The sequence below is a fragment of the Scyliorhinus canicula genome, chromosome 18, assembly GCF_902713615.1.
Source record: "Scyliorhinus canicula chromosome 18, sScyCan1.1, whole genome shotgun sequence".
NCBI classification, from domain to species: domain Eukaryota; kingdom Metazoa; phylum Chordata; class Chondrichthyes; order Carcharhiniformes; family Scyliorhinidae; genus Scyliorhinus; species Scyliorhinus canicula.
The window spans coordinates 1,668,159-1,691,128 of NC_052163.1; the positions used below are offsets into that span (position 1 = coordinate 1,668,159).

At 45.8% G+C, this 22,970-nt stretch overlaps 1 long non-coding RNA gene across 1 annotated transcript; it reads left to right on the forward strand.

Moving 5' to 3' along the window:
• The first annotated feature begins 1,135 nt into the window (after positions 1-1,135).
• Positions 1,136-18,030, forward strand: LOC119953585. Its single transcript, XR_005458051.1, has 3 exons — positions 1,136-1,643; positions 7,074-7,687; positions 17,455-18,030. It is a non-coding gene; the product is annotated as an uncharacterized LOC119953585 (long non-coding RNA).
• The last annotated feature ends 4,940 nt before the right edge of the window (positions 18,031-22,970 follow it).

Sequence of the window (22,970 nt, forward strand, 5' to 3'; positions counted from 1 at the left end):
CATAGTTGTGGGAGTCACTGAAAATTACTCTTCAAATGAGACAGTGCCATCTCGATGGGCCAAATGGCCTTTCTGTGCTCTACTATCCTAGGAATCGATTGCAGCAGCAAAATGAATGAACCAATAGCAGGAAGAGGCTCTGGCATTTTAAATTGAAACAACCTATAAAATGTGAAATAAGCAAATACTTCAAGTCATTCCTGGAAATCGTGTTCAGTGAATCTCTGATCTACCGCAGGAAGTAGCAGCTGACAACGTGAGGACAAATGCTACTGCAGAAATACCATTATGTCATGCAAGGAAAACATTATCAGAAGTAGCAATTGTACTGAATCCATGTGACTGTAACAAGGGAATAGTTATTTTGTGGTTCAGCGCCTTCAATTGATTTCTTGGCTAATTATCTCCCAGGTGGACTCTAACATACTGCTCCTGGGGTTCTGTTACTCACTTTGAACATATGCTGTGCCTCAGCCTTCTCTGGTTAGACAAACACAGAAGCATTATCCCATGTTTCCAGTGATTCTTGGATGAAATTGGGGAGTCTGAATATTTCCATCCTTTACATGCTCTCCATACGGTTAAACAGAACCAGGACACTGCGTCACGCAGGTCCTGTGTTGTGTCCTCTGGGAGGAGACTTTGCTTTCCAACTATTATTAAGAATCATGCGCCATTTCCCTGTTCTTTCCCCCATGGGGGTCATTAACAGGTTGTCTGAGATCTGAGACTGGGGAGCTTAAACCCAGTGAGCTCTCTCAATGATTACTCTGTCAGTTTAGTAAGCACTTAGTGCTGACTAGTGAGACTCGCCATAGCTTTAATGGTATTTTCCTTCAACTTTTTGTGTTCCAATCATTCCCACTCTTCATACGAACCATGAAAACATTCCCACAGTAAACGATCAGTGGCTGGAAATCAGAGGATTGCGACAGTTTGGCAATATTATTGACTCCCTGAAACACTATCAAACAAATGGGCACAATCTCCTTAGCGATGGCTGATACACTCTGACCGGATTAAACTGTGGTTATGAATATTTGAAATCCATCTATTCTGATGATTGCTGACTTTTCAGCCCACATCAATCAGAATCTGTTTGTTGATGGTATCCTAGATTGATGGGATTTAGGTTATTAAACTGAGCAGTTTTAAACCCTTCTGCTCAAGCTCTGAATCAGAGATTAAAGGTATTTTTATCACGAAAGCAGCCTGCTTGTTTCAGCTATGACTTCCCAGACCTTGTGGTTAATGTGTCCGAGACCGGAGCACTGAATCTCGGGGAATAAATGGAGTTTTACCTGGAGATAGACCCTGTAACGTTGAACCTGATTATACTGGTGGCCAGTTATGTGATTCTATTGCTGCTTTTCCTTGTTTCATGTGTTCTGTACGATTGCCGTGGAAAGGACCCCAGTGAGGAATTCGACTCCGAGATGGATCAGCCTATCCAGTCCCCAATCCAGCCAGTGGTGGACGCTCGCTGCATTAACAACAAATCCACCAACATAGAACATAAACAAGAGCTACCAGGGTCACGAAGCACTTTGGTCTAGAAGTGATCCACAGAGAGACTCAGAAGGCACCCTGCATCGCACTTTGCTGATGATCAACTTCCATTTTAACAGTCGGTGGCAGTCTCGGTGAGTCTGTGGTGCAGTTTGAAGCTCTGAAAGAAAGAAGTCTTGTATTTATAAAATACAGTTTTGCACATCAAAGCCCTTCACATAAAGTGAATGACTTTGAAATGCAAATTCAGCAGGCGTTTGTACATAGCAAGAGCTCACAACAGCAATGGAATTTATGGTCAGTTAATTGTTGTTTTGTTCTGTTGATTAATAATAATAATCGCTTATTGTCACAGGTAGGGGCAGCAGGGTAGCATGGTGGTTGGCATAAATGCTTCACAGCTCCAGGGTCCCAGGTTCGATTCCCGGCTGGGTCACTGTCTGTGTGGAGTCTGCACGTCCTCCCCCTGTGTGCGTGGATTTCCTCCGGGTGCTCCGGTTTCCTCCCACAGTCCAAAGATGTGCGGGTTAGGTGGATTGGCCATGCTAAATTGCCCGTAGTGTCCTAATAAAAGTAAGGTTAAGGGGGGGTTGTTGGGTTACGGGTGTGGGGTGGATACGTGGGTTGAGTAGGGTGATCATGGCTCGGCACAACATTGAGGGCCGAAGGGCCTGTTCTGTGCTGTACTGTTCTATGTTCTATGTTCTATGTAGGCTTCAATGAAGTTACTGTGAAAAGCCCCTAGTTGCCACAATCTGGCGCCTTTTTGGGGAGGCTGGTACGGGAATTGAACCCACGCTGCTGGCCTTGTTCTGCTTTACAAGCCCGCTGTTTAGCCCACTCTGCTAAACCAGCCCCTATAAGAGTGGGACTGTGGTCAGAGGTCCAGGAGAACTCTGTACTCCGATCTGAATACCCTCATAGATTTTCATTGATTCAAAGTGACAGGAAATTCAGGTGGTGGTTTAATTTTTTCACCCAAAAGGCAGAAGCTCGGGGAATGTAACAGACCCAGTATCACACTGAAGATCACAGTGTAACAGACCCAGTATCATACTGAAGATCACAGTGTAACAGACCCAGTATCATACTGAAGATCACAATGTAACAGGCCCAGTATCACACTGAAGATCACAGTGTAACAGACCCAGTATCATACTGAAGATCACAGTGTAACAGACCCAGTATCATACTGAAGATCACAATGTAACAGACCCAGTATCACACTGAAGATCACAGTGTAACAGACCCAGTATCATACTGAAGATCACAATGTAACAGACCCAGTATCACACTGAAGATCACAATGTAACATACCCAGTATCATACTGAAGATCACAATGTAACAGACTCAGTATCATACTGAAGATCACAATGTAACAGACCCAGTATCATACTGAAGATCACAATGTAACAGACCCAGTATCACACTGAAGATCACAATGTAACAGACCCAGTATCATACTGAAGATCACAATGTAACAGACCCAGTATCACACTGAAGATCACAATGTAACATACCCAGTATCATACTGAAGATCACAATGTAACAGACCCAGTATCACACTGAAGATCACAGTGTAACAGACCCAGTATCATACTGAAGATCACAGTGTAACAGACCCAGTATCACACTGAAGATCACAATGTAACATACCCAGTATCACACTGAAGATCACAATGTAACAGACCCAGTATCACACTGAAGATCACAATGTAACAGACCCAGTATCATACTGAGGATCACAATGTAACAGACCCAGTATCACACTGAAGATCACAATGTAACCGACCCAGTATCACACTGAAGATCACAATGTAACAGACCCAGTATCACAGTGAAGATCACAGTGTAACAGACCCAGTATCATACTGAAGATCACAGTGTAACAGACCCAGTATCATACTGAAGATCACAATGTAACAGACCCAGTATCACACTGAAGATCACAGTGTAACAGACCCAGTATCATACTGAAGATCACAGTGTAACAGACCCAGTATCACACTGAAGATCACAATGTAACATACCCAGTATCACACTGAAGATCACAATGTAACAGACCCAGTATCACACTGAAGATCACAATGTAACAGACCCAGTATCATACTGAGGATCACAATGTAACAGACCCAGTATCACACTGAAGATCACAATGTAACCGACCCAGTATCACACTGAAGATCACAGTGTAACATACCCAGTATCACACTGAAGATCACAGTGTAACAGACCCAGTATCACACTGAAGATCACAGTGTAACAGACCCAGTATCACACTGAAGATCACAGTGTAACAGACCCAGTATCACACTGAAGATCACAGTGTAACAGACCCAGTATCATACTGAAGATCACAGTGTAACAGACCCAGTATCACACTGAAGACCACAATGTAACAGACCCAGTATCATACTGAAGATCACAATGTAACAGACCCAGTATCACACTGAAGATCACAGTGTAACAGACCCAGTATCATACTGAAGATCACAATGTAACAGACCCAGTATCATACTGAAGATCACAATGTAACAGACCCAGTATCACACTGAGGATCACAATGTAACAGACCCAGTATCACACTGAAGATCACAATGTAACAGACCCAGTATCATACTGAAGATCACAGTGTAACAGACCCAGTATCACACTGAAGATCACAGTGTAACAGACCCAGTATCACACTGAAGATCACAGTGTAACAGGCCCAGTATCACACTGAAGATCACAGTGTAACAGACCCAGTATCATACTGAAGATCACAATGTAACAGACCCAGTATCACACTGAAGATCACAGTGTAACAGACCCAGTATCATACTGAAGATCACAATGTAACAGACCCAGTATCATACTGAAGATCACAGTGTAACAGACCCAGTATCATACTGAAGATCACAGTGTAACAGACCCAGTATCATACTGAAGATCACAATGTAACAGACCCAGTATCATACTGAAGATCACAATGTAACAGACCCAGTATCATACTGAAGATCACAGTGTAACAGACCCAGTATCATACTGAAGATCACAATGTAACAGACCCAGTATCATACTGAAGATCACAATGTAACAGACCCAGTATCACACTGAAGATCACAGTGTAACAGACCCAGTATCATACTGAAGATCACAATGTAACAGACCCAGTATCACACTGAGGATCACAATGTAACAGGCCCAGTATCATACTGAAGATCACAGTGTAACAGACCCAGTATCATACTGAAGATCACAATGTAACAGACCCAGTATCATACTGAAGATCACAATGTAACAGACCCAGTATCATACTGAAGATCACAATGTAACAGACCCAGTATCATACTGAAGATCACAGTGTAACAGACCCAGTATCATACTGAAGATCACAGTGTAACAGACCCAGTATCATACTGAAGATCACAGTGTAACAGACCCAGTATCACACTGAAGATCACAGTGTAACAGACCCAGTATCACACTGAAGATCACAGTGTAACAGACCCAGTATCACACTGAAGATCACAGTGTAACAGACCCAGTATCACAGTGAAGATCACAATGTAACAGAACCAGTATCATACTGAAGATCACAATGTAACAGACCCAGTATCACACAGAGGATCACAATGTAACAGGCCCAGTATCATACTGAGGATCACAATGTAACAGGCCCAGTATCACACTGAAGATCACAATGTAACATACCCAGTATCATACTGAAGATCACAATGTAACAGACCCAGTATCACACTGAAGATCACAATGTAACAGACCCAGTATCACACTGAAGATCACAGTGTAACAGACCCAGTATCACACTGAAGATCACAGTGTAACAGGCCCAGTATCACACTGAAGATCACAGTGTAACAGACCCAGTATCATACTGAAGATCACAATGTAACAGACCCAGTATCATACTGAAGATCACAGTGTAACAGACCCAGTATCATACTGAAGATCACAGTGTAACAGACCCAGTATCATACTGAAGATCACAGTGTAACAGACCCAGTATCATACTGAAGATCACAGTGTAACAGACCCAGTATCACACTGAAGATCACAGTGTAACAGACCCAGTATCACACTGAAGATCACAGTGTAACAGACCCAGTATCATACTGAAGATCACAGTGTAACAAACCCAGTATCACACTGAAGATCGTGTAACAGACCCAGTATCATACTGAAGATCACAGTGTAACAAACCCAGTATCACACTGAAGATCTCATTAAAACATCCTGGGATGGGGCTGGAAACCACAACCATCTGAGAGGTGAGGGTGCTGCCAATTCAATCAAAATGACAAAGGTTCTGATGATATCTACCTCAAAGTCATGTCACTCTTTTCATTTTTTATCCATCAATCCCTTTATCAAAAATATTGGCCTGAAGGACTGCTGGAGCTTTAATAAGACAGGTGGCCAAGGAATGAAAGACTACTGGGGCTGAGCCAGAACATAGCAACGAGATTGGTTTGGAAAGTTTTAACGGAGAAAGGGGAGGTGGAATTGAGAGGGTTTAAGGGGGATATCCCACGCTTTGTACCGAGCTGGTTGAAGCCATGGATGGTGGAACAAAGAAAAGGGAAGATGAAGAAAATGCCAAAAGAACAGAGATCAGCTGAGGGTTCATTTTAACTTTATTCTTTCGTACGATGTGGGCATCACTGATAGGGGCAACGTTTGTTGCCCATCTCTAACTGCCCTTGAGGGGATTCCCAAGTCAATTCAGAGGGGCAGTCAAGAGTCAACCAGATAGCTGTGGGTCTGGAGTCACATGTCAGCCAGACCGGGTAAGGACAGCAGATTTCCTTCCCTAACGGGGACATTAGTGATCCAGATGGGCTTTTACAACAATCAATGCCAGCTGTCAGGGTCACCATTACTGAGACTAGCTTAATGTTCCAGATTTATCAATTGAATTTAAATTCCACCAGCTCCATGATTTGAACCCCTGTTCCCAGAACATTAGGTTTGAAGGGCTGAGGATTAATGTATGGGCAGCAGGACCAGGGGCTGGATTCTCCGGCGGGGGGATTCTCCGTTATGCTGGCACCCGGGGATTTCCCGATGGTGTAGGGCTGCCCCAGCGTAACGGAGAATCCCACCGGCAGGTCGGGGCAGGAATGTGGCGCGGCGGGGCGGAGTGGTGTAGGATATGATTTGGGTAGCAGAGGTTTGAAGGTGAGTGACCAGCCAATTAGCAGTGGGGATATCAAATCTGAAAGTCAAAGGCATGGATAAAGATTTCACCTACAGATGGGGTGTGGTTGGAGAGCTACGTGAAGTTCAGCTCAGGAGTAAATGAGATGCACCCATCCGAGTTCAATTACCGGTAGTGGTTGGGGAAAGGCTGTAGTCTGTGTGGCAATGATTGTGAGGACAGGAAGGTTGGCTGTGATTGGCTGGAGAAAATTGTAGCTGATCAAGGACTGGCAGCATTGGTGCAGTGGGGCTGTTGAGGGAGGGGCTAGAGAGGTAAAGCTGAGTGTGGTCAGTATAAATGTGCAAGCTAGCCCTGTGTGCACACAATCCCTAAGCAGAGTTTTTCAAACTTTTTTTACAGGGACCCATTTTTACCAACTGGTCAACCTTCATGATCCATGCCAGCCGACATCGGTGACCCACCATTTTCTCTTAGCTTTAATGCGAGAGGTGATCCTGCTTGGTAATCACGATCTCCCTCCAATCAGGTTCACAGGAGGAGAGGGCGATGCACATATCGAATGCAGGATTCAGCCGGTTCCTTTTTGCCGTCTTCATCTTTGTCAGGATGGAAAATCCAACCTCGCAAATGTAGGTCATTGTGAAGGACAAAAGCAACAAAATGCTTGTTTTACTCAGCTCCGGATACTCCTCTGATACACTACTCCAGAATGCTGACAGTTTCATTGACTTGTGCTGTGCTTTTAATGTGCTGTCAAAGCTGAGGCGCAGAAGTTAAGTCAGCTTCATTTAGAGTCAGGCTTGCCAGTCCATTGACACTTTCCTTACTGATGCTGTTTTCTCCGATGTGTCATAGCAGTGTGGGGAACATGTGGTAATTTTGGCTTTGCACTATTGCCAAACTTTCAATGAGTTTTGGAAAGCAGCAATTTCTTCATATTGCCGAAGCCAATCATCATCTTTCCCTTGAAATTTGAGATTCAGTTCATTTAGAATTGAAAAGCTGTCCGCAAGGTAAGATATAGTCAGCATCCAAGTTTCATCGGCAAACGAATCAGCCAGAGAGGACAATTCCTCGAGGAGGAAAGCGTGGATATCGTTCCTCAGTTTGTAAACTCTGAGTAGCTCTTCTGCTGACTGATCATTACAGTAATTCTTCAAGCGGATGAAGTCCATCGTCATTGGGATTGACTGGTCACTGTTTGGATTCAATGCTTTAATATAGTCTAAATGGTCAGCAAACACCTTCTAGCCTCCCTTCAGTACACAGAGGGTGACAATGTGATGATTTCCCATGGCTTTCATTATATCCCTTGCCAAACGTTCAGTTCTGTCCATGATTAAACCATGAGGAATATATACCCTCTCCAGATCATTACAGTGATGTTTAGGGATGCAAAACAGATCGAGGTCATAGCCTTGTTCATCATCGGTGATCACCACCACGCAGTCAGCTGCCACCATGCTGCGATCGCACTTTGACCCTGGGTTCAGATCCCAACACTCCCAGGCCGAATGTGCACTGAAGAGCGGGCACGCATGCGCAGTGCGCCTGCATTGTTTTTAGCCAGTCGCAGCCGCCATTGATAAAAGCCGGCTGCTGCGGCTGTTGTGTGAATTCCTGTGATTGGGAACACTGCAATGTCTGGCTTCGCAACCCTCCTGATACCCGTCCGCGAACAACCCGCGGGTCGCAACCCTCACTCTGAAAATGCCTGCCTCCAGTGCAGAAAGAGACCGTTCGGTCCATCAAGTCTGTACTGACCCTCTGTGTGAGCAGGTGATGTTACTGAGGAATAGCAGATACATGTGAAAGGAGCCAAGGATAGATGCTTTGAGGAATCTGAAGGTGACTGTAGGGTTAGGAAGAGAAGCCATTTCTTGAGATAAAGTGATTGTAGATAACCCATTAACCCCACAGTGCTGGTAACCAGAGTGGAATGGTTGAGAAGGATGATTGGAGAAGGATTGTATGATTAACTGTTCTCTGGCCGCAGAGGGTGCGAACAATGGGGAGACCCGTGGAAAATGGCAGGGCCAGAAGATCCCACAACCAATGAAAGGTCGGCAGCCTTGACCACCATAAATCACGCTGGGGGGATCCCATGCAAGTGTTTCTGTATTTCGATACGCAAGTCAAGACTATGAATGTTTGATGGGATGGTGTAGACGTTTTACTGTGTATCTGGATCGTGTTGTACCAGCCCTGAGAATTTGATAGGAAAGTGTACTGGGATCTTTAGTCTGTGCTCTGCTGCCCAGGGAGTGTAGACGTAGCTTTATTCTGCATCTGTACCTGGCCTGGGAGTGTGGGACAGTGTGAAGGAATTCTGCATTCAACAGTATGTACCTGACTTGGAAAGTTGAGTAAAACTATAAAGAAAGATTCACATTATATACGTTACAATATAGCTTAATTAAGGCAGATGGTGGAGATGACTTTGACCCTTGCAATTACAGACAAAACAACATTATCTTAAATCAAATCACGTCTTTATTGACCACAATATAAAATCCCAATGCTTTTCACTATTACAAGAGAGGTTCTATCATGCACTGCATCAAAAACACAAACATGATTCTACTTTCCTTTGCTATCGCTACAAGCTAACAAGTATGGGTTAAACTGTTAATACTTATGTAACTTCCAGTAGTGGGTTTGTGGAGTGTGTCACTACCCAATCGCACTTAGCCAGACACAAGTGGGAATCAGAGCCCGTCTGCGAGCTGGAAGCTTGAGGCTTCTTCCTTCTGAGCTGTTGTTCCTCGAGGTTTCGCTGGTGAAATCTTTGTCTCTCCTTCTTGTACAGATCTCGCTGCCACTGATCTCATGCTGCCAGTCATGTGCTCCCAGAATAGCACTAATCGATGTTCAAAGAGTCGTGACTCACCGGGTGGTATTTCTTGTCAGGAGCAAGGCACACAGGGGGGGGGGGGGGTCTGTCTTCAATCGCCGTGTGTCCAAGCTGTAGCAACAGCCATTCTCCAATCAGCTTCTGTGCTCACTCCCTGACTGAATATTGTTCCTCACTGCAGAGCCCTGCTACTTATGCTGATACAGAGTTCACTATTTTAACCAACCGGCTTTACCTGGTAACCTTACCAATTGCCCATCAGGCTTCACTGTCTCATTTAACAGGACCACGTTTCTCTGCAGCCTGAGGACCAGGGCTACAGGATTAAAAGTGACGACGAAACCATTGACCATTGTCGTAAAAACCCACCTGGTTCCCTAATGTCCTTTAGGGAAGGAACCTGCGTCCAACACCCACATCCCAAGATTGAATATAAAATAAATTGAGATCTAATACATCAGGTAAAAAAGCACTTCCAGCTTCGATCATTATCTGCCCATGAAGCACAACATTCTTAGTAAAAATTTCAAATATTACAGAGACAAACAAATTTGTCAGCATAACCTCCTCCAATCTAATGTCATTAAGGACTCTTCAAATGTAACTGTAGAATAGCTAGCAGAACTGGATATCAAAGGGAAGTTCAGGAAACCTCAACACTCCACTTTGATCAATACAAAAATAATGATCTCGCTAGGGGGCAATGTTTTGTACTGAAGGGACAGTGTGCTGTATTAAAGGGACAGTGTGCTGTATTAAAGGGACAGTGTGCTGTATTAAAGGGACAGTGTGCTGTATTAAAGGGACAGTGTGCTGTATTAAAGGGACAGTGTGCTGTATTAAAGGGACAGTGTGCTGTATTAAAGGGACAGTGTGCTGTACTGAAGGGACAGTGTGATGTATTAAAGGGACAGTGTGATGTATTAAAGGGACAGTGTGCTGTATTAAAGGGACAGTGTGCTGTACTGAAGGGACAGTGTGATGTATTAAAGGGACAGTGTGCTGTATTAAAGGGACAGTGTGCTGTACTGAAGGGACAGTGTGATGTATTAAAGGGACAGTGTGCTGTACTGAAGGGACAGTGTGATGTATTAAAGGGACAGTGTGATGTATTAAAGGGACAGTGTGCTGTATTAAAGGGACAGTGTGCTGTATTAAAGGGACAGTGTGCTGTATTAAAGGGACAGTGTGCTGTATTAAAGGGACAGTGTGCTGTATTAAAGGGACAGTGTGCTGTATTAAAGGGACAGTGTGCTGTATTAAAGGGACAGTGTGCTGTATTAAAGGGCAGTGTTCTGTATTTAAGGACAGTAAGAAGTCTTACAACACCAGGTTAAAGTCCAACATGTTTGTTTCAAACACTAGCTTTCGGAGCGCTGCTCCTTCCTCAGGTGTATTTAAGGGACAGGGTATTGCATTAATGGGGCAGCACGTTAGCACGTTAGCAACCTCACAGTGCCATGCACCTGGGATCAACTCCGGCCTCGGGTGCGGAGTCTGCACGCTCTCTCCATGTCTGCGTGGGTTTCCTCCGGGTGCTTTGGTTTCTTCCCGCAGTCCAAAGACGTTAGGTGGATTGGCCTTGCTAAATTGTCCCTGAGTGTCCAAAAGGTTAGGTAGGGTTACTGGGTTAAGGGGATAGGTTGGGCCCTGACCCTACGTCGGGTACCCTTTCAAAGGGTCAAGGCAGACTCGATGGGCTGAATGGCCTCCTTCTGTAGTGATTCTATGATTCTTTGACAGTGTTGTGTTAAAGGGACAGTGTGCAGAGGACAGCACGGTGGCGCAGTGGGTTAGCCCTGATGCCTCACGGCGCCGAGGTCCCAGGTTCGATCCCGGCTCTGGGTCACTGTCCGTGTGGAGTGTGCACATTCTCCCCGTGTTTGTATGGATTTCGCCCCCACAACCCAAAGATGTGCAGGGTAGGTGGATTGGCCACGCTAAATTGCCCCTTAATAATTAATTTGTTAAAAAAAAACAAAAAAAAGGATAGTGCTGTGTTAAAGGGACAGTGTGCTGTATTAAAGGGACAGTGTGCTGTATTAAAGGGAAAGTGCGCTGTATTAAAGGGACAGTGTGCTGTATTAAAGGGAAAGTATGCTGTATTAAAGAGACAGTGTGCTGTATTAAAGAGACATTGTGTGTATTAAAGGGTCACTGTCTGTATTAAAGAGACAGTGTGCTGTATTAAAGGGACAGTGTGCTGTATTAAAGAGACAGTGTGCTGTATTAAAGGGACAGTGTGCTGTATTAAAGGGACAGTGTGCTGTATTAAAGGGACAGTGTGCTGTATTAAAGGGACAGTGTGCTGTATTAAAGGGACAGTGTGCTGTATTAAAGGGACAGTGTGCTGTATTAAAGGGACAGTGTGCTGTATTAAAGGGACAGTGTGCTGTATTAAAGGGACAGTGTGCTGTATTAAAGGGACAGTGTGCTGTATTAAAGGGACAGTGTGCTGTATTAAAGGGACAGTGTGCTGTATTAAAGGGACAGTGTGCTGTATTAAAGGGACAGTGTGCTGTATTAAAGGGACAGTGTGCTGTATTAAAGGGACAGTGTGCTGTATTAAAGGGACAGTGTGCTGTATTAAAGGGACAGTGTGCTGTATTAAAGGGACAGTGTGCTGTATTAAAGGGACAGTGTGCTGTATTAAAGGGACAGTGTGCTGTATTAAAGGGACAGTGTGCTGTATTAAAGGGACAGTGTGCTGTATTAAAGGGAAAGTATGCTGTATTAAAGAGACATTGTGTGTATTAAAGGGTCACTGTCTGTATTAAAGGGACAGTGTGCTGTATTAAAGGGACAGTGTGCTGTATTAAAGGGACAGTGTGTCGTATTAAAGGGAAAGTGTGCTGTATTAAAGAGACATTGTGTGTATTAAAGGGTCACTGTCTGTATTAAAGAGACAGTGTGCTGTATTAAAGGGACAGTGTGCTGTATTAAAGGGACAGTGTGTCGTATTAAAGGGAAAGTGTGCTGTATTAAAGAGACATTGTGTGTATTAAAGGGTCACTGTCTGTATTAAAGAGACAGTGTGTTGTACTAAAGGGACAATGTGCTGTATTGAAGGGACAGTGTGTTGTGTTAAAGGGACAGTGTGCTGTATTAAAGGGAAAGTGTGCTGTATTAAAGGGAAAGTGTGCTGTATTAAAGGGACAGTGTGCTGTATTAAAGGGACAGTGTGCTGTATTAAAGGGACAGTGTGTCGTATTAAAGGGAAAGTGTGCTGTATTAAAGAGACATTGTGTGTATTAAAGGGTCACTGTCTGTATTAAAGAGACAGTGTGTTGTACTAAAGGGACAATGTGCTGTATTGAAGGGACAGTGTGTTGGTGTTAAAGGGACAGTGTGTTGGTGTTAAAGGGACAGTGTGTTGGTGTTAAAGGGACAGTGTGTTGGTGTTAAAGGGACAGTGTGTTGGTGTTAAAGGGACAGTGTGTTGGTGTTAAAGGGACAGTGTGTTGGTGTTAAAGGGACAGTGTGTTGGTGTTAAAGGGACAGTGTGTTGGTGTTAAAGGGACAGTGTGCTGTATTAAAGGGAAAGTGTGCTGTATTAAAGAGACATTGTGTGTATTAAAGGGTCACTGTCTGTATTAAAGAGACAGTGTGCTGTATTGAAGGGACAGTGTGTTGTGTTAAAGGAAGAGTGTGCTGTATTAAAGGGACAGTGTGCTGTATTAAAGGGACAGTGTGCTGTATTAAAGGGTCACTGTCTGTATTAAAGGGACAGTGTGTTGTGCTAAAGGAACAGTGTGTTGTACTAAATGGACAGTGTGCCATATTAAATAGTGTGTTGCATTATAATAATCTTTATTAATGTCACAAGTAGGCTTACATTAACACTGCAATGAAGTTACTGTGAAAATCCCCTAGTCGCCACATTCCGGCACCTGTTCGGGTACACAGAGGGAGAATTCAGAATGGCCAATTCACCTAACAGCACATCTTTGGTACTTGTGAGAGGAAACCGGAGCACCCGGAGGAAACCCACGCAGACACGGGGAGAACGTGCAGACTCCATGGGGAGTATTAAAGGAACAGTGTGTTGTATTAAAGGGACAGTGTATTGTACTAAAGGGACAGTGTGCTGTCTTAAAATTGCAGTATGCTGTATTAAAGGAACAGTGTGTTTTATTAAAGGGGCAGTGTGCTGTATTAATGGTGCAGTGTATTGTAATAATAATCTTTATTAGTGTCACAAATAGGCTTATATTACCACAGCAATGAAGTTACTGTGTAAATCCCAGGACAGTGTGCTGTATTAAAGACTTTGTCTATATAAATGTTTCTGGAACATACCTCGCCATTCACCTGAGGAAGGAGCAGCGCTCCGAAAGCTCGTGTTTGAAACAAACCTGTTGGACTTTAACCTGGTGTTGTAAGACTTTTTATTGTATTAAAGTGACAGTGTGCTGTATTAAAGGGGCAGTGTGTTTATTAAAGGCAGTGGGGGTTTAAGAGTAGGAATCCTTAAAGGGGGGCTGGAAAGAGGGTATGGGGAGGTCTGAAAAGGGGTGTCCTCACTTTTAGGGGATGTAATGTAATGTCCATGTGTGTGGGGGTAACATTGCTCGTGGGTGGGGGTCTGGAGGACCCTCAAGCGCATTTAGAGATCGGGGCACCCTTTCAAAATGCCGTGCTGATCTCTGAGGTTCTGGCCTCACCAGCAGTTCAGCTCGTCAGTGTTGAAAACAATTTCAAAGTGTGGACTTGACTGGGGAGAAACTGACCAAGACCCCAAAAAATAACTAAGGCCGCGTCCGACTTGGCACATGGCGAGGCAGAATCTAACCCCCGTGCCTCGGGGACCCTGAACGAGTGCTGTTTCGCAGGATCTAACCCCCGTACCTCGGGGACCCTGAACGAGTGCTGTTTCGCAGGATCTAACCCCCATGTCTCGAGGACCCTGAACGAGTGCTGTTTCGCAGGATCTAACCCCCATGTCTCGAGGACCCTGAACGAGTGCTGTTTCGCAGGATCTAACCCCCGGGCCCCTCGGGGACCCTGAACGAGTGCTGTTTCGCAGGATCTAACCCCCATGTCTCGAGGACCCTGAACGAGTGCTGTTTCGCAGGATCTAACCCCCGGGCCTCGGGGACCCTGTACGAGTGCTGTTTCGCAGGATCTAACCCCCGGGCCCCTCGGGGACCCTGAACGAGTGCTGTTTCGCAGGATCTAACCCCCATGTCTCGAGGACCCTGAACGAGTGCTGTTTCGCAGGATCTAACCCCCATGTCTCGAGGACCCTGAACGAGTGCTGTTTCGCAGGATCTAACCCCCATGTCTCGAGGACCCTGAACGAGTGCTGTTTCGCAGGATCTAACCCCCGGGCCCCTCGGGGACCCTGAACGAGTGCTGTTTCGCAGGATCTAACCCCCATGTCTCGAGGACCCTGAACGAGTGCTGTTTCGCAGGATCTAACCCCCATGTCTCGAGGACCCTGAACGAGTGCTGTTTCGCAGGATCTAACCCCCAGGCCTCGGGGACCCTGTACGAGTGCTGTTTCGCAGGATCTAACCCCCGGGCCCCTCGGGGACCCTGAACGAGTGCTGTTTCGCAGGATCTAACCCCCATGTCTCGGGGGCCCTGAACGAGTGCTGTCTCGCAGGATCTAACCCCCGGGCCTCGGGGACCCTGAACGAGTGCTGTTTCGCAGGATCTAACCCCCATGTCTCGAGGACCCTGAACGAGTGCTGTTTCGCAGGATCTAACCCCCATGTCTCGAGGACCCTGAACGAGTGCTGTTTCGCAGGATCTAACCCCCGGGCCCCTCGGGGACCCTGAACGAGTGCTGTTTCGCAGGATCTAACCCCCGGGCCCCTCGGGGACCCTGAACGAGTGCTGTTTCGCAGGATCTAACCCCCGTGCCTCGGGAACCCTGAACGAGTGCTGTTTCGCAGGATCTAACCCCCGGGCCTCGGGGACCCTGAACGAGTGCTGTTTCGCACTGGACCTGGGTTACCGGTACCTGGGGGGTGGGAGCATCTCCCAGGCAGCGAGAAGTCGATGGGTGGTCGGGTTTTGGGGAGATACCCTCAGGTACCCTGGCACCCCCAATGTCACCTGTGCACTGCCATCCTGCACTTCCAAGGTTCCATAACACCATAGGAAATAGGAGCAGAATTAGGCCATTCGGCCCATCGAGTCTGCTCTGCCATTCAATCATGGCTGATATTTTTCTCATCCCCATTCTCCTGCCTTCTCCCCATAACCCCTGATCCCCTTATTAATCAAAAACCTATCTATCTCTGTCTTTTTTTTTATAAATTTAGATTAGCCAATTATTTTTTTCCAATTAAGGGGCAATTTAGCGTGGCCAATCCACCTACGCTGCACATTTTTGGGTTGTGGGAGCGAAACCCACGCAGACACGGGGAGAGTGTGCAAACTCCACACGGACAGTGACCCAGAGCCGGGATCGAACCTGGGACCTCAGCGCCGTGATCTATCTCTGTCTTAAAGACACTCCGTGATTTGGCCTCCACAGCCGTCTGCAGCAAAGAGTTCCACAGATTCACCACCCTCTAGTTGAATAAATTCCTCCTCATCTCTGTTTTACAGGATTGTCCCTTTAGTCTGAGATGGTGTTCTCTGGTTCTAGTTGTTCCTACAAGTAGAAACATCCTCTCCACGTCCACTCTATCCAGGCCTCGCAGTATCCTGTAAGTTTCAATAAGATCCCCCCTCATCCTTCTAAACTCCAACGAGTACAGACCCAGAGTCCTCAACCCCTCCTCCTACAACAAGCTCTTCATTCCCAGGGTCATTCTTGTGAGCCTCCTCTGGACCCTTTCCAAGGCCAACACATCCTTCCTTAGATACAGGGCCCAAAACTGCTCACAATACTCCAAATGGCGTCTGACCAGAGCGTTATACAGCCTCAGAAGTACATCCCTGGAATTGTATCCTAGCCCTCTCGACATGAATGCTAACATCGCATTTGCCTTGCGTGGGTTTCGCCCCTCACAAGCCAAAGATGTGCAGGGTAGGTGGATTGGCCACACTAAATTGCCCCTTAATTGAAATAATGAACTGGGTACTCTAAATTTATTTTAAAAAACAGTGGATGGCACTGTGGCTTCACAGCTCCGGGGTCTTGGGTTCGATTCCCTGCTGGGTCACAGTCTGTGCGAAGTCTGCACGTTCTCCCTGTGTCTGTGTGGGTTTCCTCCGGGTGCTCTGTGTTGTGTTAATCACCCTGGGGTAACACGGACTGCAACTGGATGCAGTTGGACTGGAAAGTACACTCCAAACTTTGATGTTAGTTCAATACGCTTTATTGAACTTGTTAAGCAGTGCACACAGTTTGCTGTGGGTTTGATACTCCACTAATCTAAGCATTCTAACTATAACTAACTAGACCAGACTAGCTCTGAGCCACGTGTAGAAGGTGCTAACTGATATATACACCCTGACTGTCACTACAATTGTCACCAGTGGAAAGAGGCAGAGTGTTGATGCCTCGTGTGTTTTCTAGTGGGAGACCACCTTTTAGTGTTCTGCCTGGTGATTGGTTGTGTTCTGTCCTGTGTGTTGATTGGCTGTACTGGGTGTCTGTCACTGCCTGTCTGTATCTCATTGTGTGCATGAGTGTGTATTATGACACTCTGGTTTCCTCCCACAAGTCCCAAAAGATGTGCTGTTAGGAGAATTGGACATTCTGCATTCTCCCTCAGTGTACCCGAACAGGCACCGGAATGTGGCGACTAGGGGATTTTCGCAGAAACGTCATTGCAATGTTAGCTGGTAATAAAAGTAAAATCAAAAAGTATCATTCTCCTGTGTAACTATTACAGCTCAGCAAGACAAACTTACACTGTCCTGGCATCTTTGATACCTCCTGTCTCCAGCATGGTCGTAGTAGGAGGGGAGGGGATTGAGAGGAAATGCAACCCACTCACTGACAGGTCCCATCATATTTTGCAGGTACCTCAACAGGTGTACTGAATATTTATGAGGAAAGAGTGGAAGATACTGAGACTGAGACAATGCCCTTCCCGAAATTATCAGCTGGCTCTATCAGCAAGCACGCTGGACATCACTGATGATGGAAGAATTCAGCTTCACCCCTTACAAATCTTTCAAAGTGATTTCACTTAGCAAGCTGCCGTTTGTAGGAATATGAGGTTGTGTTTGAGGATATATGAGTGAAGAAATGGAGATTGGATTTATTCATCTCTGACCGTCAACCACACACACCAGAGGAAGAAAATATCCACTTTGCAGCTCGCTGCAGTCGGCTGTGTGACACATAAACACCGAGTTACTCAGCTGGTCGGGCAGCATCAATGGACAGAGGAAAACAGTTTAACATCTCAGCTCGACGTTCAGGTTGTTGTCTTGAAAATGTTGTTTCTCTCTCCACAGACGCTGTCAGACCTGCTCAGCAGTTCCAGCTTCTATTTCAGATTTACTGCGTCTGCAGCAGTTTGTAATTGTGATCCATGCCTTTGGTTTTTGAAACTCTCTAGTTTGCAAATAAAATGGACAAGATATATTGGTCTTGGATTTCCAGGAGTTGCTTTTGCAGACAGGCAGCATGGAGACGATAGACTGAATAGCTTCCCTTTGTGCTGTTAATCATGCTCCGATTCCGTGAGGTCTGCTCCACTCCCATTGGAGTTCTGGCAGGGCTGCAGTGCTCCAGTGTTTAGCACACTGGGCTAAATCGCTGGCTTTGAAAGCAGACCAAGGCAGACCAGCAGCACGGTTCAATTCCCGTACCAGCCTCCCCGAACAGGTGCCGGAATGTGGCGACTAGGGGCTTTTCACAGTAACTTCATTTGAAGCCTACTCGTGACAATAAGCGATATTCATTCATTCATTCATTCCAACTGGAAAGCGGCAAATACATTGGGTTCCCAGCATTTCTGGGATTTTCTGGTTGGTATTGTTCGGGAATTGAACCCTCACTCATCCTTCACAAGCCCCAGTCCCTAGTTCCTCAGCTCAGTTAAGAGTAAAGGCTGTTACTCTGAGTGAGATGAGGGGTACTGGTCTCCAGGAGTAGAAGGAGCCCCACCTGAACTACACACACCATCCTGAAAAGGGGACGGGCCTGAAGAATTCCGACAGCTTTTCCTGTTCTTTAGGTATCAGTTCCCTCATACATAGAGGTAAAGGGAGAATTCCAGTGCCTCAATGGGGCCTCCCAACTTCTTTGGGGACAGGCAGATGAGAGTATTTTTCAGCCCAATGAGAAAGGCTGATATTTAAGATGTACCTGTATGACCCATGAACCCAATGGCCATCTGCCAACTACGCCCCATTCCTGGTGACATCGCAAACTCTGGATGATGTCATGAGCACAATTCCACATACTCCCTAAAATCAAACATTCACCTTGAACTCGGGTGAACTGACACCATTGACAAAGACACTCAAACTCTCGAATTACTGTGCAACAAATCTCCCTTTTTGTCTTTGACCAAATTACCACAAAACTATCAAAATCTACTTCACAAACTTTAGTACACAAGGTAGCAAACTTGGTTCCACACACAGCATTCAAACTCTGACTTGCTTTGTTGTACACAAAGTATTCAAAGATGTCAACACTCCAAATATCCAAACTCAAGACTTGGACTTAGATACTACCTGTAGTGAGGTGAGGTGATCAGACTCTCTTGCGATGGGTTTAGTTCCAATGTCTCCAAGCCCCTGTGTCGGGATCTTGCTGCTTTCTCTTCGGTGTTGGGTCCTGGGTTACTGCTCCCGATGTTTCTTTGTCTTTCCTTCTGATACAGATCTTGCTGGCCCCGATCATACTTCCAGTCATATTCTCACAGGGCAGGCACTAATCGCGCCCTGTGTTTTTGGTCACACATGCACAGAGTCATGTCTCTCTCAGGGGGTGGTATTTCTCACAGGAGCATGACGCACGGGGGTTTCAATCACTACCTGTTTGAAGCATAGAGACAGGCACTGTCCAGTCAGTTCCTGTGCTTCTTCCATGGCTGCGCATTCTGTTCTTTGCAGCTCCCATAGTCCTTCGCTTGATACAGAGTTAGCTCCTTTAACCATCAGGTTTTGTTGGTGTCTTCATGGTTATACATCAGGTTATACATGGTCTACAGGTTTTTGAGGGCAGGTAGGTATGTCATACTAACAATGAAGAAACATCCACAGCTTATGAACTGGGATTATATATGATGGATATTTTGCTACAGTGAATGCTGTCATGTGGGATACAGGCTGGAATTATCCAGCTGTTTTGAATTTGCAGTACGCAGCACTTCACCAAGGATCTTCAAAAAGGCTTCAAAGCCAATGAAATGCTACTGAAGCATATTTGTACCATCGGGAAATAGGGCAGCAAAGGGCCTGAAACAGCAACAAGGTGAATCTGTCTTTAGTGATGTTAGTTGAAGGATAAATGTTAATCAGGAACCTACAGAACTCTCCTACTCTTTTTCAGATGATGGGATTGTTTAAAAGTTACCTGTAGATCCAACATCAAACTGAGGCTCTGTCTTTTTTTTAAAATATTCCAATTAAAGGGACAATTTAGCATGGCCAATCCACCTACCCTGCAGATCTTTGGGCTGTTGGGGCGAAACCCACACAGACACGGGGAGAATGTGCAAACTCCACACGGACAGTGACCCAGGGCTGGGATCGAACCTGTGACCTTGGTGCCATGAGGCAAGAGTGCTAACCACTGCGCTACCGTGCCGCCCCTGAGGCTCTATCCCTCCATAGTATTATTCAAAGACAAGAAGGGATTTCTTCCAAGTATTCACATATATTTTGCCTTCAATTAATATCTGAAACTAATGATCTGGTTCTGTATTTCATTGCTCCTGTGACACTGTGCAATGAGCAAATTGGCTGCTGCATTTCCTACATCGTAACATTGTTAAGATACTTCAGGCGAGTCCCCGGTCGATTCCAGCCCCACAGACCCCGGAGTCCCAACACAAGTGAATTGACAAATAATTTATATAAAATTTGCAGAATCTTTGCTCCTTTGGCTGCTTAATAAGTTTGTAGGTTGAACACAATAACTGTTTATTTATAAAATAAACTTTACCATCCCACCCTCTACCCAAACACACACAATGCAGACACCCACAGAGGAGGGCGAAGGGGTAAAAATGATAAAGGTTTAAAGGATGCTTAGCGATCGAAACCACCGGTAGTGCAGTGTTAGAGATGATATTCTGGCAGCAGCATTCAACAAGTACTCCCAGATAGTTGGATTTCCCCTGGAGAGTCACTTTAACTTTTATTAACCTGGGCCCTCACTCAAAGGTTCAGCCTCAGGCCTGTTTCCTTCAGATTCTCTTTGTTGCCCCTCAAACCCAGTTCTTAGCCTGAGTTTTAATCTTACTCGCTTTCCAGTCTCACTAGAATGCCCTCCAGCTTTACTGAGGAGAAAACAGAGTTTCCAACAGGTTTCAGAGAGGTTTAAAACATCAGAGAAAAACTCAGAGGAAAAGCTCCTGAGTTCAAAATGTAACTGAAAGAGAAAACACAGCCTCACAGAGGAAGGAATATTCCAGAGAAAATCCCGACCAATCAGCATGATCTATTGACAAGGCATGGTAATTTGAGTCGGTCTGTTGACCGACAGCCAAGTCCATCAAGATGTGTCAGCACTGATCTCCCTGGAATCTGCTGATCTGAAATGTAAACATTTCCTTGCAACCTGCCTTACCTGAGGCCATTCCTCAGTTTACTAGTCACTCAAATTAAAGGTGAAGTCCATCTTAAAGGCACATTACTTGTCCGTGTACAAAAATTGAAATAGCCAAAAGAATAACAGAAATTAAAAGGAGAAATTGGGAACAGACAGGGATTAACATGAGGATCCTTACAACAGTGACAATGTTTTAAAAAGTACATTGGCTGCAAAGAACTTTGGAGCATCCTGCGATTATGAAACGTGCTGTCGAAATCACACTTTCATCAGGATGGATGGTAAAAATATGGACTTTGTGATTGTGACCTCAGTCTTATGGTGACAATGTTTGTTTGTGTCATTTGCTTATCTTACATAAACAAATTCAGGGAGAACTGACGTCTGCCATAACAGACGAACATTGAGCTGATCTGTGTGTGTCATTCCATCGATAAGGGCTAACGAAAACCTTTGGAACCCTTTTTCGCTCAGTGACAAGACAAGTAACTGTGTGTTATAATAATCGGACCCTCGCCATGGCAAAAATATTATTGCACTTCACCCGCTTTATACAAACGTTCTGCACCATTTTGACAGGATTCAGCTCGGGCTGATTGAGCAGGAACTCTGCAAGTTAGTCCCCAAATCCATCAGCAGCAGGCACAGCTCACACCGATGCTGAGCCACACCCCCAAATCCATCAGCAGCATGCACAGCTCACACCGATGCTGAGCACTCTCACCAATTCCTCTACATTTGTAATTCAAAGAACAAAGAACAAAGAAAATTACAGCACAGGAACAGGCCCTTCGGCCCTCCCAGCCTGCGCCGATCCAGATCCTTTATCTAAACCTGTCTCCTATTTTCCAAGGATCTACTTCTCTCTGTTCCCCACCCGTTCATATATCTGTCTAGATGCATCTTAAATGATGCTATCGTGCCCGCCTCTACCACCTCCATTGGCAAAGCATTCCAGGCACATTTCCTAATTTTATACTCCATCTCCAGGGCAATAAAGACCAAATTTCCATCTGCCTTCCGAATTATATTCATACCTACAGGTTGTTTTTTAGGATTAACGTACACGGAAACCTAGATCCCTCTAAGCTGCAACATGCTGCATTCTCTCTCAATTTAAATGATATTCTCCTGCAGCTTGTCAGCCTCCCGAGTGTCAATCATGAATCTGGCGAATCTGGCAGTGTTTCCCATTGGAAGTGATTGTGTTCCACGTGGCGCCGGTAATAACTGTCGCTGAGTGGGTCCAGGTGCGGGGCCAGTTTTGCAGTTGTGGAACTCCATGAATCCTGCCCCGGTGTCAACAATTAGGGTTGGATTCTCTGATTGCCAACGATGGAATTGCGTTCTGTGATGGGCGGATAATTCATTTTTACGCCAAAATCGGGGGAGACGCCAATTTTCAGATGCTCCGCCCCCACAGAAACAGCATCATCAGGGAGTGCGCGCACGCCATCAGGACGGTCTCAGGATGTCACCGTGAGGCCCTCCCTCGATGCTCCGCCCCCGATGGGCCGACTTCCCGCTGGCGTCGGTCACACGTCCTCTCAGTTTTCGGGGACTTCAGGGAGCAGCTGCGGACTGTGTCCGGCGTTGCCACAGTCTGGGGGGGGGGAGCCGTTCCACTGGCCGGGGGCTTCAGCGGGGCCTGGGGGGACTGGTGGGGAGTGGCCTGGGGGTGGCCAGGAGGGTTACAGGGGGGGCACTATCTGGCAGGCCGGGTCCATGTTGTGCGGCGTGGTGGCCATGGACCCACCAATTCTCCATCCCTGTCAGCCGGTGAAGCCGGGGCTTTATGTGG